General features: G+C 36.1%; 1 long non-coding RNA gene across 1 annotated transcript in view; it reads left to right on the top strand.

Annotated features, from left to right (window-relative positions):
* The window catches only part of LOC150096388 (uncharacterized), a 34,074-nt gene extending 17,417 nt beyond the window's left edge, over positions 1-16,657 (top strand). Inside the window, exon 3 of the long non-coding RNA XR_016549920.1 lies at positions 14,527-16,657. This is a non-coding gene — a long non-coding RNA (uncharacterized LOC150096388). The remainder of the gene's footprint in view (positions 1-14,526) is intronic.
* Positions 16,658-17,343: the final 686 nt, after the last annotated feature.

The following is a 17,343-nucleotide window of genomic DNA, read 5'->3' as shown; positions in this document are numbered from 1 at the left end:
TAAGTTTAAGGCCATATTTAGCACTTTCTTCTTTAACTTTCATAATAAGTTCCTCCAAATCTTCTTTGCATTCTGTTAGTAAGGTGGTATCATCTGCATACCTCAAATTATTATTTCTTTCACCAATTTTAATTCCAACTGAAGACTTCTCCTGCCCTGCCATTCTTAAAATGTATTCGCTGTACAAGTTAAACAGATATGGAGATAAAATACATCCTTGTCGCATCCCTTTACCTATTTTGAAATACTCAGTTTCTCCAAGATCTGTTCGGGTAGTAGCTTCTTGTTCATAATAAAGATTCCTCAAAAAGGATAGTGAAATGCTTTGGTACTCCCATTGTTCTTAATACATTCCACAGTTTCACATGATCTACAGAGTCAAAAGTCTTACTCTAGTCAAGGAAACAAAGGTAGACATTCTTTTGATATTCCTGTGCTCTTTCTATTATTCATCTCACATTGGCGATCTGATCTCTTGTTCCTCTGCCTTTTCAAAATCCTGCCTGTTCATCTGGCATTTCTCTCTTCATGAATGATTCCAGTCTTTTCTGAATGATCTTAAGACTTTACTTTCATGAGAAATCAATGCTATAGTTCTGTAATTTTTGCACTTTATTGCATTGCCTTTCTTTAATAAAGGTATATAAATGTATTTTTTCCATTCCCTAGGCCATGTAGTTGTGATACAAATTCGCTGACATAGAGCTGTTAAAATTTTAACTGCCTCATCTCCCAGGGCTTTGAGCAGCTCAATAGGTATTCCATCCCCTGCTGGTCCTTTCTTACTGGATAGTCGTTGCATTGTTCACCTCACTTCAGTGGTACTGGCTCCTGTGTATAATCCTACTCTTCAAATTTCTCAGTAATTTTGGTGTCCTTTCTGTAAAGGGCTTCTGTATACTCTTTCCATCTTTCTTTGATGTCTACAGCTTCTGTAAGATATCCTTTGTGTTTACTTTTCAATATTGTCACCTTAGCACTAAACTTTCCTGTCAGTTCCCCGATCTTTGAGTATTTTTCCTTGTCTCTTCTGGCTTGTCATTGAAACTCTGCATTCAAATGCCATACTTCCTGCAAATTTCCTGTGGCCTTCATTTTCCTCCTTTCCTGAGCAGTTTTGATGGCATCTTCTGACAGCCATTTAAACTTCTTACAAACTATTGGAATATTCTTCTTTGCTTCTGTTTTAATTATATCTTTAATCTCTTCCCATAGTTCATCTGGTTCTCTTTCACCCAAATTGAGTGTCTTGAATCTGTTCTGTATACTACTGTTGTATTCAGCTGCTGTTTCCAAATCTGATCGACATTTGTGTTTTCAGTTTTCGTAATTTCACATGTATCGTAGCCACTAATAATTCATGGTCTGTTCCACAGTTTGCACCTGGAAAAGTCTTCACAGACTGAATTCCACTTCTCCATCTTCTTTGTCCAAGTATATAGTCAATTTGATTTCTGTATTGTCCATCAGGTGATATCCATGTGTTACAATCTTCGTTTCTGCTGTTTAAAGCAGGTGTTAGCAACAAACAAAGAATTCTCTGCACAAAACTCAACTAGTCTCTTCCCTGCAGTGTTACTGATACCTAAACCAAAACGACCTGTTATTCCTTGTTCCTCGGTTTCTTCCACTTTTGCATTCCGATCTCTGATAATTAGCCATAAATCTCGCTTTGGTGTTGCATCTGTCACTTCTTGTAATTTGCCATAAAATTCTTCTGTCTTCTTCTGGTGCCTCTGTAGTGGGTGCATAAACCTTATGGTCATATTCATTGGATGTCCACTCATTCTGAGAGAAATGATTCTGTCATGTCACTCATTGGATTATAACCTAATACATACCTAGCCATCTTTGTCCTGAGTAATACACCATGTAGTCTCCTGACTGAAAGTAGACCATTTCTGTCCATCTAAGTTCACTTATTCTCCTATATCCAGCTTACCTTGGTTCATACTTCTAACATTCCGAGTTTCAATCTTGTGGTTTTTTGTGAAACAGGGAGCCTCCATTTTCCAACCAGCAACATCCGTGACCAAGCTTCCTTCCGGGTTTGACCTGGATGCATCATAAAAACTAGTCCTGCTTGTGGAAGCCTCTGTTCTTCCCCAGTTGCATGTTGGATGCCTTCAGGCCTGGGGGTCTTACTGTCCAGTACCATATCATACTTTCTCATTTTTGGCTTGTTCATAGAATGTTCTTGGCAATGTACAGAGGTGGTTTGCCATTGCCTTCTTCTGGAATATTTTTCGACTTTCCAGTCTAGATCCAAAGTTTTCTGTGAAAACGGGGGCACCTCTGGAAGGATGTGACTCTTTGCCACACATTATGGTCTTGATAAAGGAGAGGCTTAGTCTCTGTATTAGAGATGTATTGCACGTATCTTTACCCTTGAATAATTCCTAGTAAAGAAATTATCCCTTACCCCCAGGATTCAGCATAGTGCTGTATAATGATACATGATGGGCTAAAAATGGACAGCCAACCCTCAATTCCTCTGGTATGAGCTGTTTCCACAAAAGGTTCTTTGGAAAACCCAAAAAGTATTCCTGCTGCAAAAAGATACCTTCCTAGTTGAAAGACATGCCATTAGATCCACTATATTGTAAATAACTTTCATTGTCCAGTGAAATACCACCACCCAGCTCATTGAAGGTCTGAGTAACAAATACTATGTTTGTTCTCCAAGTATTCTAACCAGAACCATGGGGTTTTGGTTTCTATTCTGTCTCTTCTGCATGCAGTGCAACTGATATCTTTCAAGGACACATCAAACACATTTACAGACCCTGAATCTCTCACCATTTCCCACCTTATCCTTCTGTTGAACCCTAAATGAATTAATCACACAAACACTGAAAATATGAATAAAATCCTTTCAAAAACCAATTCCTAAATTTTCAAAAATCCAAATGCCATGAATGTTGGTAACCACTCATTCTTTAGCACTAAGGCAACAACTTCCAGAATTTCTAATCTTCCTTTCCACGGTTGACTATTACATCATCATCAAATTCCTGATATTTACCCTCAAGGGGTGTACAGGATACGATAGTACTATATGAAAAATTTACATCATTACTAACTTCCTATCTACAATTTTCCTCTAAATCAGTCTGTTAAATGTCAAGACTCCAATATTATCAGGTCTTATATTTCTGTCTTCTAAGGCACTTTTTACTGTATCAACACCTATATCTTGGTCTTCCTCTGGGTCTTTTTCCTGCCAGCCTGGCAGAGAACACTTGTTTTGCTAATCTTTCCTCTCCCATTCTGCTTAAGTGACTTATACCACCTGAGATTAGCTCTGCTAATGCATTTTTGGATGCTGGCAATATCAAATTTGTTCCTAATATCCTCATTTTTAATATGATATTGCCATTGATACCATCTGTTCATGCCCCTAATCGTTCTCAGAACTCTCATATCTGCAGTCTCTAGTCTTTGGTCAAGTGTTTTACTTTCTAATCCAGCTCTCAGATCCGTAAGTTAAAATTGGTTTAAACATTGTCTTGTATATAGATAATTTAGTGTTTTGGCTAATTTCTCTCTTATTCCATATAAATCTATTCAGTTGAATTTCTACCATACCAGCTTTGTTGATTCTGTTATCTATTTCAATATTTAACTTACCATCTTCACTAAAAATCGTGCCTAAGTAGCTGAAATGTTTCACTTGTTCTATAGGTTCTCCATTCACAATGCAGTTGATATTTTCCACGTTTTTGTCTTTTTTTAATGCTGACCTTCATACCATATCTATTTCAAAAGTTATTCAATTTAGTATTCATACAGGGACTTGATGACATAGATTGCCTTCAAGTGAAGATTTGGTCAGCACAACTGACCCAAACTTTACTTTTAGGCAAGTCTTTGAGAAATCTTGGGAATATGCCATGAATGTCTACACATGTTTTGTGGACTTGGAGAAGGCATATGACCTGGTTCCTCAGGATAAGCTTTGGCAAGTAGTACAGGAGTATGGAGTGGATGGCCAACTGAAATGAAGGGCCGAAACTGAAACATTTGTGGTCTCAAGGTAAGTAACTGGAGTCCCAATGAGGCAGGTGGAGAAGTTTAAATACCTTGTGTCCATATTCACGAATGATGGAAAATGGGACATAGAGCTAGATACTTGAATTGGGTTAGCAAGCTCAATATTGCGGGAGCTTGGCTGTTCGGTAGTATCGAAGTGGCAGTTAAGCCAGAAGACAAGCTGGCCGTCTTCAATAAAATCTATGTCCCCATCCTCACCTATGGTCATGAGAGTTGGGTAATGCTCGAAAGAATGCAGACACGAATCCAAGCAGCTGAAATGAGGTTCCTTCGAGGGATTGCAGGGCTGACAAGACTCGACAGAGTCAGAAGCTCTGCAATTCGGGAAACCCTCAATACTCAACCGCTGCCTCTCCGTGTTGAGAGATCACAGTTACGTTGGTATGGGCACCTGGTCAGAACGCCACAAGAGAGACTCCCTCAGCAGGTCCTCTTTGGCAAGCCAGACGGTGGGAGGCCACGTGGAAGGCCAAGGACTCTCTGGATAGGTTATATCCAAAACCTTGGGTGGACACGTTTGGGAATCCCACCAGAACACCTGAGCTTGGTGGCAGAGGATTGTGACCATTGGAAGTTCCTCTTACAGCTGTTACCCCCACAACCCAATTAGGAAAGGTGGGCCTTGAAGATGTATGTATTCAATTTAGTCAGGGAATCTTGCAGACTTGTAGCGAATTTATTTAGAAGTATAACATCATCTGCATAAAGCAAAGAGCTGACATTAACATCTCCATTTTGATATCAGATTTAATACCACTTTCCTTCGTAATGTAATCCATATAGATAATGAATAAGAGAAGGGATAATGTACATCCTTGTCTGACACCAGATTTAACATTAACCATCTTCCTGTACTTCAATTCTAACTGCTGACTTACAACTAAGTATTAATAAAGACTAAATATTGCTTGGTATAATGCCCCATTAACACCATATAACTGTGGTATTTGGAATAGCTTCTCTCTTGGCACCTTGTCGTATGCCTTTTCCAGATCTGGAAAACTTAAATACAGATCTTTGTTATATTCCCATGATTTCTCAACTATCTGTTGTAAAGTAAAAATCTGATCCAGATAGCCTCTAGTTGACCTGAATCCAGCTTATTCTTCACCAAGCTTCTCTTCCACAAACCTTCTCAACTGTTTCTCAAGTATACTTGTATATATCTTACCAGAACACTCAGTAATGAAATACCTCTGTAATTCTCACATTGTTTTATTTCCCTTTTTATATATGAATACTATGAGAGCTCTACTCCAATCATCTGGAATTAGTCTTTTATTCTCTTTAAAACTTTCTTACATGTTTTTCTTTTCAATATGAAATACAATTTTATCCTGCTCAAGACTAAATGGTGATCACTTCCAAATTTCAAATCGTCTGCACACTCTGGTGTCCTGCACCAGTGGAAAAACATCATTATCAACAATAACATAGTCAATGAGACTTTTCTTATTCCTTGCCTCTTCTCTCCATGTGAATTTGTGCACATTTTTATGTTAGAGCATTGTGTTAGTAATAACCAGTCCATGTCCTGAGCAGAAATCCAACAGATATTTGCCATTATTATTAGCTTTGCTCTTTTCTCCAAATTTTCCCAAAATATTTTTGTATGTCTGACAATCATTTCCTACTCTTTATTTGGATCCCCAACAAGGACCAACTTTTCCTTTTTCATTGTGTCAGTTGCTTTCTCTAAAGTTTCAAAAAATCCTTCCACTTCTACCTTAGTAGAACCTTCTGTGGGACCATAGGCACAAATACGTCTCATTGTCCAGTTCTCCATTCTCATATTTGCCCACATCACTGTACTTGAGACTGCTTGCCATTCAAGAAGATTAGACTCATATTTAGTGTTGAATACTATGGCTAATCCTTCTTTTCCTTGATTGTCATTGCCTGAATATAACATTTTGTATTTATTGGTCAGAAAGATCTCATCGGTTGTCTTTTTTTGTTTAAGTTACCCCTGTTATGTCGATCTGGTACTTATCTAATTCCTCAGCTTGCTCCATTTCTTTGCCATTCAGGCTTATGTTGATAGTACCGATGTTTAACTGTGATGTTGAGTTTGGGTGTGCTTTCAGATATATTCCAGAGCTGACTTTTCGCTGTTTGCCCTGGTTCCCTGGCAAAAACATTGGGGAGCCCTTGTTTAACCGGGGGATGCCCCAGCTGGCATGAAATTTTGTCATGTTGTACCATCATTTGAAATTTTGGTTTAAGCCAATAGGAATACAATTTGGTTTGCTAAATCCGAAATTGTCAGCCCATCCTCGTTCATTCAGTATCCAGGTAGATATTTAACACGGTGCACCACGAGAAGGTGAGGATTGAACATCATTAGGTCAGAAGCCCTAGTCGGTTCTCCACATTCCTTTAAAGGCTATGTGGAGTTCTCCTCTCAGTTATATAGCTTTGATCCTTAAGCACCCTGACTATTACTTTTTCTCTCTTAATTACACATGCCTGCTCTGAGCAGTTAACAGGAATTATCCTCACTGACATGAAGGGCCTAGATTTCCCATTCCACCCAAAATTCTCATTCACTTCCTAGACCTTTTTCAACATAAATGTACCAGAGCAGTTGAAAAACTGCAGATTACCACAGGAGGCTTCAGTGAAGTACACAGCTTTATACTTGGCTTATTCCGAAGTGTGCAATAAATATAAATTTAAAACAGTCATCAAATCTAAAATCTGACTTCACAAAAGGTTAACAACATTAAGTTAGGTTTTTTCAACCTAATTGAGAACAATTAGGTCGATTTACATATATACACATGTATACAGTAGCAAACAAAATAAGCCCAAGTTTAATAGTGTAAACAAGTTGATGTTCATAGTTTTATTCATTTTGTACAGCTATAAAAAGAGGTTTATTCCCTTTCAAAATCATTTATTAGTTAGGAAAAGCAAAATGAATGTAAGATTGTTTGTTGTAGACTTAAGAGACTTGGCAGCTAAGGGGATTAATGTTTCTGACACGAGAGTGTGCTAAAGATTGTTGGAAGCAGGGAGGACTATCCACAGACCAAAAAACGAAACTGTTGAAGAAGGCTGTGCAGAAAAAGATGTTCCATTGGGCAAAAGTGTACAAAGATTGGACTGGTGAGAAGTGGAAGAAGGTAATATTCTCAGATGAGAGCCATTTTCCAAGGAGAGCGAGTACTCTTCATATCAGTGGCTGTGAGAAAGCTTCTCCCACCCACCTTCAAGCTCCTAAACAACCAGCTCAAAGGTGTTTTGCACGTAATGGTCCGTGATCACTTGTGCCTGTTGAACTCACTTTTTGATTACAATACATAAAATATTGGAGAAAACAGTGGTCCTACGGATCAAGAAAGACAAAGAACTCATCTTTCAACAGGATCTCGCTCCATACAAAGATTGGACTGGTGAGAAGTGCAAGAAGGTCATATTTTGAAGTGAGGAACTTGCTTCAAAAACAGAGTTCCTCAAAAAGAACATCTAATTGCTTCAATGGCCAGAAACTCTCCTGACATTAACGCAATAGAAAATTTGGGCCATAGTGATAAAAAGACTTGGAAAATGAAATTGTGATGCAAAGGACAACTTAATACAATCCATTTAAAAGTATAGATTCGAGATGCAGAAATAAGAAAAATGTGTTCTACGAGTGCATGCCTAAAGCGAATTGATGAACTTATTAGGAACAGAGAAGCATATATGAATTATTAGACAGTTGGAGTTTAATTTTTATACTTATTTTCTTGCCAAACTAAATTTTTTTCTTTAAAATGAGTATTCAGATTAATTTGTTCACTACTGTATATGGTTTCTTCAGTTCACACGAAATACATGAAAGAAATACATGAATAATATTTAATCAAAGGCCATATATTTAGGCCTGAAAATTACAAGCCATCATCAGGGGTAAAGGTTAATGCAAAAGATTACATGAACAGTGGATTGATTTGAAACAACCTGTAAGCCACATCGTTTTACATGAAACAATGCAAATGCATAACTGAAGAAACATTAACTGTATTATTAATTAAAACTTTAATTATGTGTAATTAAAAGAAACGGCCTGTGTAGCTCAGGGGAAGTGGTGCTTGCACTCCTCAGTGCTAAACCGCCCGAAGAGCGCACTAGTTCGATTCTAGTCACTGACTAGAACTCTTTCTAAGCCTTTTTTCTACCGGTTCCTGAGTTAGTCGATCTCTGGCACAGGAGCGGGTTTTTCATTTCATAAACTCAAGAAAATTGACCAGAAATCGGACATTAAAAATATCGTGTTAGGGCGTTAAGAGACCATGAGATAGCAGCACTTGAGCCACCCCTTCACTGCAGGCTGCTTAAATTAGTGATAGCTTTGAGCCAGCTATCTCCAATTGGCTGCGGACTGAACTGGCCACTCAGTCTCCTACTCCATTTTTAAGAGAATAAAAGGCAGCTGATTTTTGTATTTATTTCTTTTTTTAATTAAAAGAAGTCATTCCCATATCCTTGATACTGAGAGGCAGTTGTTCCGATTCAAGTTCGAACGATGAAGTAAAGATTTGCCATTTTCTTTAAATAAACGTTCCAATATATAGCGGCAACGATGGAGTAAATGTGTTTCAGACCATAAGATGTTGCCTGTATCTATTCCACATTTTTCAAGATTGGATTTCCTATTACTGACATGACTGGTGTTCTTGTATTCTTTTTTCCTCTGTGCATCCAGTTTGTCCAGAATACGAAAGGTGACAGTAGCAAGGAACTTGGTCCACATCAGACTGCCAAAACACACAAATTAAAGAAAATTGTAAATAACAACGATAATATTGGAAAAATTATATAAAAAGAATATAGGATAATAGATTGTTAAAGAAAATGTCTCAACTATCAACAGGAACGAGGCAGATGAAGCCGTAGGAAAAGATGGCAGGATGGTTTTGAAAAAAAAAAAAGACCTAAATACGAACAACTAGGATTACTGGTGATAGAAGTTATTTTTTACAGGAGAGATCCAGGGAGATATTGTACTTACGTGGATGTTGAGTAAGTCTGGAATTTGGAAGCAAGAAAAATTTTTTCATTGCAAGTGAATTGTGGAGAGATCCTTGCAAAGCAGCGAATGTAGTGATATAATAATTATTAATAAAGTTTTTTACAGAACTTATGTATGAGAGACTAATATCAAAAACATAGAAATTTTGTGTAGTTTTACTCAATACAAAGTTATATACCGAATAGTATGGAATGACAAATATTTTCTTCTCTAGAGCTGACCTATTAAAGACTGAAATCTCGTTGGGGCAGGGAAATGCCATATTTTTCTTCTAGAACAAGATTTCAGAATTAGCTTTTCAGCGATGTCAGTAAAGCATAGTATTTTTATTTAATTTAGATGAAACAAATGAACGTTTTTTTTTTTTTTTGAAATATATCTTTATTGTTCACAGATATTTAATTAACAATCAGTTTTAGTCATACTCATAATATTTCATGCATTTTGTAAAGGCATGTAAATTATTTCAGATTTCAAGAAGAATTTTCGTCAGGATATTTCGGAATCGAAGTTAGTCTTGGAAAAGGGATCGAAATATTGCAAAAGGAACTGCATGGTCACCTCATGGCAAAATAATCATTGCTGTGCGCCCTCTAGGAAAGAAAAAAATCTGAAAGATTTGTATCAGTTTTAAAATGTCCCTCAAATGTGTTCCAAAGTAAAAAAAATACATCAGAACATGTAAAATGGTAGATAATCATGGAGAATCCGAAAAATTACAAGGAAGAAAACAAAACAAAGAAAATGTCTCCTGGAATCAAACTCATGAATAAAACCTACTGAACAATCCACCTTCAAAATTTCCAAAAAGCAACTTTCCAATTCAGGAGACATTAAAAAGTACTTAAATTCACCAAAACAAGAAAGAAAATTCAGGAATTCAATTTGCATAAACTTTTTTAATAATTCATATCTTTCCTAAGATTTTGAATTTTTCATAAAAAATTTAAACGTTAGAAAAAATCATTTGACTATCAGACTCATCGCTATCTGGCTTAGTAACACATCACAGATGGAATCATCAGATTTTACACATTGTCATCAGATCTTTAAGTTTTTGTATGACTTTGGAATATCCATCCATTGATGAGGTCTGCCTGTTTTTCTTTCCATGGTGATGAGCTCAATGAGAGGTTAATCAACTTTGATTTTTATAAAATTAAAGGTTTTTTTTTTTTTTTACATGATGAAGCCAACAAATTTTTCTTATCATAATTTTTAGCATGCTCTTCTGGTCGGCTTTGAAATCCATTAACTCGTGGTGTAGGATAGTGTCCACAAAAGAACAAGGGTGAGTTCTACAGCATCGCATTATTTGTGCACATCACTTAGGTACATAAACCGGGACAAAACTGCAGTTTCTTTTCATTTTGGAGTGCATGGAATCGATTTCAAATTTGGATGATCTTGACACAGTGCTATACACATTGATGCAAGATGCAAAGTAAAATTAAAATTTTTTTTGCTAACCACAGCATCCATCTGATATTGTTCTTACTTGTTCGATGTCTGATTGATTCATTACATAACAGCTAGCTATTTCAACATTTCCACTTTTACCATCTGTTTCATTCCTCATGAAAATTATTTGCCTACCTTTGCTAGATATTCAAAACAGACTGCAGATCAAATTTGTTTGCCAGATTGCTCGAATCTCCCAATGATAACATTTTGTTCTCATCACACGCTTTACAAACCAAGGTTTTCCTCATTAAATGTTTTCCGTGTTTTTCCTTTCCAGTCATGGATTAACCATGAAGCATTTTAGACATTGGTTTATCTTTAGTCCAAGAATGTTCCAAAATGTAAGGATTCACAATAATGAGAAACCTTTCAGCTACTCAGTATGCGACAAGTTTTCAGATCCTTCTGGTTATAAGAAAGCACTGCAGGATGCACACAGGATTGGAACTCTTCGTTTGTTCTGCCAACAAATTTTCTCACAATACAGGTCTGAAGAACACTTAAAGAGTTCATACAAAAAAACCTTTCAATTATCCAATGTGTTTCGTAACTTTCTCCAATTCAGCTATCTTAAAATTCATTTCGTTTCATACCAATGAGAAGCCATTCATCTGTTTAATTTGTGATAAGAATTTTTCTCAGGAATCAAGCCTTAAGGCCCATTTCAAAAGGAACGACAAAGAGAAACCTTACTGATGTGAAATCTGTGGGAAGAAATTTACCACATTATCAGTACTTAAAATCTGTCGAAGTCGCACTAAAGAAAAACCTCATACATGCTCGATTTGCTACAAAAATTTTGCTGTTTTGGGAAATCTTCAACAAGTACATTTTCGCTATTTTCATACTAAAGAAAAAATCCTTTGTGCAATCTTTGGAATGAGATTTTATCAATCTTGCACCCTTAAGAGACATGAGAATTTGTTCTAAAAAAATTATTTAGAAATATAAATTTTTTTTCCCTTGACTGTCATATAAATAATCACATACTTTTAACAACCCTTTTGGCTAATCGTAGTAAGCATTCTTTTTTATTATTAAAAATAGTTTTTAAATAATTTAGCCTTTCATATTCGAGGATATTCATGGAATTTTTCATGAGAACTCGTCAGTCTTAGGAAAGTATCTCACAGTGAGGTATATGACTACATCCCCATCGGATTTTAAATTGTTTGAAAATGTTTTCTGTCTAGTCTCAACAGCAGGGTTTGCAGAGGTAAAATATATACACTCATGAGCCAAAACTTATAACCACCTTTGTAGTAACATGTTCAATCTACTTTGGAGGAGATAACTGCTTGCAGACTATTGTCTTTGCTCCACTAGATCATGGAATGTATCCTAAGTATTGTGGACAGAGTGTGCAGAAGAACGTCATTGAGGTTAGCGAGGTACAGGCTTCAACCATTCAATGATGCGTTCTACATGATGCCATAAATGTTCATTAGGATTCAAATTCGGAAGAATTAGGCAGCTAAGAGAAGATAGATTGTTGCGATATGTTCTTTGGATCATGCACAACTCGAGGTTTCTTTGACGCGAAGGAGATAGAGTAGGATTCATATAACAAGAATCCACTTTCTTCTGGCCATACTGTCACCAGGCAGGGCAATATCAGTTCATAAAAAATTCCTAGTTAAGCCATAGTGATCAAGAAAAGGGTTTGAAATTATCTAGTCACCAAACATTCATGACAATTTCTTCTTTGCCAATATTGTGAGGCATGTGACTACCTCTCCACTGGAGACCTAAATTATTCCATTGGAGAGGCCATGTACACACACAAATGCACATAGTATATTTCTTCAACCTCTTGTGTTTAAGTATCACCAAAAAAAAATGAAATCCTTTTACTAGAGCTTGTATTGCAACATCATCAAATTCTCAGTATATACCCTCAATGGGTGTACAGGATATGATAATACTAAGTAGAATGGTAGGCACTAGTGACCAGATCAAGATAAGATAAGAAATCGTGACGTGATTGGTTGTTCATTTGATGATGTCATGAGTTTGTAATGTTTGGAATTTCCCTGGGGCATATGTGTCAGCGATATCAGTTTTTGTTCAGTTTTGGTTTGCATATGGAATTATGGGTGATGGTAGAGATAAGGATTCGTGTTGTGATTGGTGGGGCACTAGTCACCAGATTAAGATAAGGAATCGTGTCGTGGGTGTGTGTTGTTATCAGATGAAGTTTTCTGTTTAGTTGTCTATAGATGGGTGTACTAATTTTCCAATACATTTTGAGGTATTTCTTTCCTGTTGAAAGGTGGGAATTCTTAGAGTAGAGTCTAGTGGCGGCTGTGTTTCGAGTTTTTCTGAATAATTTAATTATATGCTGGTGTCCACACACACATTAGACATGAAAAGTCGCTAATGTATCCATGTTGATACTCTAATATGTACCCTATGATTATTCTTTTGAAAAAAAAAAATTATGCTAACCAAAACATACGAGCAGTGATTATTGAAATTGCAATTATCAATTATGTTTAAGTTAAAAAAAAAAAATAATTAACTTACATTTCTTTCCAGAATGGGAACATCTTGGTACTATCTAGGTTTTCTGAACATTCCAAATTGTTGATTTTTAACATATATTTACAGCACAGAACACAAACATAAGTCTGAAAATGCAGTTGACTTTTTCATTATAGGTTACTGGGGCTAACATATATTAACCACCTGTCTTTTGCTGACTAATATATCTGCCAGTGATCGGTAATTTCCCATCTCTCAATGCAGATTTTTTTTTTCAAATGATTGGTTATTTTGTATTTTACTTTTAAATTTCAATTAACTACATATTATAACAAGAATAACTGAGTAAAATAAATTGTGTGTGAATTATTTTCCCACACTGTCAATTTTCATTAGACTTGTTTGTAGATAACTAAGTGACTCATATCCAGTCAGTCACCATTTAGAGATTGGGAACATTAGGTAGACATTTGTAAAATAAATAATCATTTCTTTTCATAGACATATCGTGGTTTCTTCAAACATAAAATTTTTCCTAGGGTTGTGTAATACTCATGCTTACTGATGTGACTAAATCTTTACACTAGTGTTCTGTAGCAAAGATTTGCAATTGACCTCATATGATTGATGAGAACTAAGTTATTTGAATCACTTCCTTTTATAGACATATCGTGGTTTCTTCAAAGGTAAATTTTTCTAGGGTTGTGTATTACTCATGCTTTCTGTTGTGACTTGTTTCGAGCTGATACAGGAATTGATTACACTACTGTTGGGTAGCAAAGGTTTGTAATTTGTTCTTGTGTGATCGATGAGAACTAAGTTATTCAATGTCGCATGTTGTCATTATTGGTTTTCCATAGGATCTGCTTTTTTATAAATAGGCTGATTGGCTCACTACTTCCCTTTTGTCTTTCTAGTATTTGTAATATTTGTATGCATTCAGAAGTTCGTAGTTCCAAAATGAGTTTTTCTGGAGAAAATAAGTTAATTTTATCATTTTTATAGCAATGTTATTTGAAAATTTTAACATTCATTGAATTTTTTAGTGACTACATTAGCGAATTTTGTCTATAAAGTTATAAGGTGGTTTTTGCAATGGAAAATTAAAAATCATGTTCCTGATTGTGTTAAGTGAAATCCCATAAGTCATATTTTTTTTTATTGGGAAAAGATAATGTGGTTATTTAGTAATATTGTGTTAGTGAAACCATCACGTAGTGTTGAAATTGCAAAACACATTATGATGAGTAACATTTCATGAAAATCCTTCAAACAGTTTAGTGAAATATCCATAAGGCATTTTTTTTATTTTATTTTATTTTTTTTTGCTTGTTAGGGGTTGGGAAAAATTTTGTGGACTGATGTTTAGTAAAATATTGTTAGTAAAAACATCATGATGTAGTATCGAAATTGCAAAATCACCTTGTGATGATTATGATTTTTTTTTATTTCCTAAACGATATTTCTGAAATCTCAAGTTTTTTTTTTTTTTTTTTTTTAAATAGCGATCATCCGTTATTCGTTTTGTTGATGGAGATGGGAATATTTTTAATCATCAAGGTTGATTTGACATGAGAAAATGCTGGAGAAAATGAACAAAGCACAGGAAGTGTTAATCCTCATGTAACAATCGCTTGTGTGGCTGGAGGAAGTCACGACCCTCCCAAAAAAAATTTATGTAATTTATATTCAGTTTCTGGATGTGAAACTAGTCTCTACTTCTACTGTTGACCCCTCACTCTACAGGGATTTTTATACTCTTTCGGTGGGCCAGTCATGGTTCTCTGTCAGTTATGTGCACCATTGTTACGAGTTGTTCAGTGCAGCACCAAGTGTTCCTTCGTTTTTGCTCACCCTGATAGGAGATGTACTGGAAGGGGTACCTGTACGTCAAGCCTTTATGAACAGAGCATCAGAAGCTGGGAAAACCATTGCTGAAAAGGCTCAGAGTCGATTACTTCAGAGAGGTCAAGGAAGCAAGAAGAATAAAGCGAATACTAAAAAGCGCAAGCGAGATGACGTGTTTTGCTAAGGATATGATGTCAGAGTTAGATCTTTTTTCCCACCCTCGTGTCAACGTGTGTGTGGAAGGAAGTTATGTCACTTACCAACCAATATCCAGTACTGACAGTGGAGATCCTGTGGAATTTTGCATACCAGGTACATCTGAAGAACACTTGGATTTGGGAAAATCATATCTACGTGTTCGTGTGCGCATCACTGACAATAATGGTAAACCCTATCGAAGATTCTTCACTGGGTGTCGTGAATAATTTTTTCCGTTCCCTGTTCAGTCAAATTGACTTTTTTCTCCAAGATAAACTAGTGAATGTGGCATCAGACACCTATCCTTATAGGGCTTATATTGAAAACCTACTAAATTATGACAGATGCTAAAAACAGTCAACTGACAAATGAACTATTTGTTAAAGTTGATGTGGCTAATGTTAGTGATGTGTTTACCAAAAGTGAATGTGGGATGCATAAACGACAAGCTCGAATTAACCAATCGAAAAGTTTCGAGATGCTTGGGCGAATACACGCTGACATCATGCATCAAGACCGGTACTTGATCAACAACATTACTGTTTGTGTTCGTATGCTTTGCGGTTCTCCCAAATTTTCTTTACTGATTGCAAATGCTGATTCTAAGGTTAAAGTGCAAATTGAAGAGGCTATGCTTTTTGTCTGCAAAGTCAAAATAAATCCAAAGATTCAACTGGCTCACCTGTCTGTGCTAGACAAGTCAAACATGGTATATCCCATCAATTGTGTGCAAGTGTCGTATTTTTCGATTCCCAATGGTATGTCATATGTGCCACAAGAATCAATCTGTATCTAGTGAAATACCATCTAGATTAATTATTGGACTGGTCGCTAGTGATGGATTTAATAGCACTTTCAACAGAAATCCATTTAATTTTCATCATTTCAATCTGAATTTTCTTGTGGTGACAGCTGATGGTATTCAGTATCCCTCACAACCTTTGACTCAGAGTTTCAAAGAAAGGCATTACAGCAGATATCACTTTTCACCTCGCTAGGCAAATAGAACAGCGAATGTGGTAATGACATTTCTTATGAGCAGTACGTAAAGGGAAACGTTCTCTATGGATTTGACTTATTGCCAGATCAAAATGCCATTGCCCCCCCCCCCCTTGTCAGCCTGTTAAGAAGAGGAAGTGTGCGACTCGAAGTTAAATTTGCTCAAGCTCTTCCTGAAAACATCACTGGTTCTTTATGCAGAATTTGAGTGTACGTTATGTGTAACAAAGGATCGTTCTGTGTTACTGGACTATGAACACTGAACAATTAGTAAGCATACTAGTTATAACTCACCACAAGAAAAGTGGGTTTAGGAATTTATGCTCGTGATGAATTGCCACAACATCCGATCAGAAAACAACAGTCAATGTTCGTCTTGAACACAGATCCGACTTGGTTGCCAGGACAACATTGGCAAGCTATCTATATTAAAGACTGGCGATTTTTTCGATAGCTTCGGTCGTCCACCTGAAAACGATATTGTTAACTTTCTGAATATCAACACTAATAAATGGCATAATACTGTAGCTGTACAAGATAAGGAATCTGTCGCATGTGGTTTGCACTCTGTATATTTTTTAATATTGAGATGTCATAGTCTTTCTATGCAAAATATTAGCAAATGTCATTCTAAGGATTTGTGGTTAAATGATATTGTAGTAACTTATGCTATTACAGATCATTTACTGAAAATAAAAAAGTAAAAAAAAAATTGTTTTCTTCACTTACCATTTTTTCCACACCAGTTTCTTATCCCCCACGCAGCTTTCTGGTAGATAAAAACACGAATTTGGTACTCTTTCTTCGGGCTCGCTTGCGGCTAGGGAGTGGAGTGGAAGCATTTTCTTTTTAAACATATTCATTTTCTAATAAGTGAACTCAATAAAAGAACAATGATACTGCCTAATAATTGGAACAATGCTCCCCCATGCTGTAAAACCAGTTTACTTCTAGTGATGAAGGGAAGCGATTTGTTACTTAGTGCTCTTATAATTTTTTTTCCTTCGTAGGCGTGACTTCTGTTTATGTTTTAATGGAATATTTCCACATAAAACATTTTTGCAGATTTCACAGAGTGTGGTGATTTGGCTGGAAGTGCAATGTTTTAAAGCATCATTTGCTTGTTTGGGAGATGAATGAGATAAGTACTTGATAAGATATTCATAGCGTTTGAGTATCAGCCTTTCATGGATAAACACTGTATTGGGTTCTCCTGGCAAAATCCGTGACCTTAAGTGTAAAATATTAGGTGTTTCTTGTCTAAAACTAAATATGAG

Source organism: Typopeltis vanoorti, chromosome 19 (assembly GCF_054136105.1).
Source record: "Typopeltis vanoorti isolate ZY-2024b chromosome 19, IOZ_Tvanoo_1.0, whole genome shotgun sequence".
Classification (NCBI taxonomy): Eukaryota; Metazoa; Arthropoda; class Arachnida; order Uropygi; family Thelyphonidae; genus Typopeltis; species Typopeltis vanoorti.
This window is presented reverse-complemented; position numbering and strand designations above follow the sequence as displayed.